This window comes from Cyprinodon variegatus, unplaced genomic scaffold (genome assembly GCF_000732505.1).
Source record: "Cyprinodon variegatus isolate N-32 unplaced genomic scaffold, C_variegatus-1.0 Scaffold32, whole genome shotgun sequence".
Taxonomy (NCBI): domain Eukaryota; kingdom Metazoa; phylum Chordata; class Actinopteri; order Cyprinodontiformes; family Cyprinodontidae; genus Cyprinodon; species Cyprinodon variegatus.
The window spans coordinates 1,511,927-1,513,099 of NW_015150485.1; the positions used below are offsets into that span (position 1 = coordinate 1,511,927).

General features: G+C 38.1%; 1 protein-coding gene across 1 annotated transcript in view; it reads right to left on the reverse strand.

Annotated features, from left to right (window-relative positions):
- The window catches only part of brd3 (bromodomain containing 3), a 12,277-nt gene extending 11,366 nt beyond the window's left edge, over positions 1–911 (reverse strand). The window contains exon 1 of the mRNA XM_015401347.1: positions 640–911. The gene's annotated coding sequence lies outside the window, so the exon portion shown is untranslated. The remainder of the gene's footprint in view (positions 1–639) is intronic.
- Positions 912–1,173: the final 262 nt, after the last annotated feature.

The following is a 1,173-nucleotide window of genomic DNA, read 5'->3' on the forward strand; positions in this document are numbered from 1 at the left end:
GAGCATAGGAACTAAATGCTGCTTCTCCATGTTTAGTTCTGGTTCTAGGTATGCAGAGCAGGCTGGATGTATTTAGGTGCTAAGCCATTCAGAGATTTATCGACTAACAGGAGTATTATATATATATATATATATATATATATATATATATATATATATATATTCATTACATCTTTTTGTCTGATCTCCAATGAACACAAGACATTCTTAAAAGGTGAATAAATGTTTAATTAAGAAAAGAAATGCTTGCCTTACCTTAGTGCAAAACGCAAACATTATAATGCACAAGACAAACTTTTAGAAAAAAAAGAAAATAAACGCTGCAATCACAGAAAAAAACATTAGTAACCCTACTGTGTGTGTTTTGGTATGACATCAAAATTGAATCGACCGTTACTGACAGACATTTTCAGTTAAAAACAGCACTTTGTGTGGACAAAATACCTCAAGTATCTTTCATCTACTATTATTATGAACCAACTTTGGAGTTTGACTCCTCAGAGCTGAGGCACAAGGGAACTTTGCTCAGGTCGCTACTGTAGCTGTGCTAGGCTAGCTAGTTCAAACAGTAAAGCTGTTAACAACAAACTAAACATGTTAGCGCGCGGCTAAAGCGTCACAATCACGAACACAGCCTACCTGGAAAAAGCCCGTCGCTGCTCGGGCTGTCTTCGACTTGAGAAGTCCTGACGCTAAAAAGAAAACGTTTTTTCATAAAACGAAGCAAAAATCACCAAAAAAAAGTGTGGTGATATCAGCGACTGACGGCAGGAATAACAGCAAATCAAAGGAGGGGTGTTTATCTTGGAGGGGTTGCAACTTCAGCAACAGTATGAAAAACCAACTTATCTGTAGCTGGCATGGCAAGAGGGAGGGGAGAAGCTCCACCCAGAGTGTCGGGGCTCTCAATCACAGAGTGGGTTCCCCACTGTGGGTCCTCAGAGGCGTAGCCAGAAAATTTTTATAAGGGTGGCCAGTATGGAGGGATTTTTCTGCCAAAACGTTGTGTACAAAAATGTATGGAAGAGGATTAGGGCCACTGAAAAAAAAAAAGTTAACTGATTTTTAAATTTTATTTCAGTTTAATATGGTGAAAAAGTCAGAATTCTGACTTTTTTCCCTCAGAATTCTGACTTTAATCTCAGAATTCTGACTTTTTTCTCAGAATTCTGA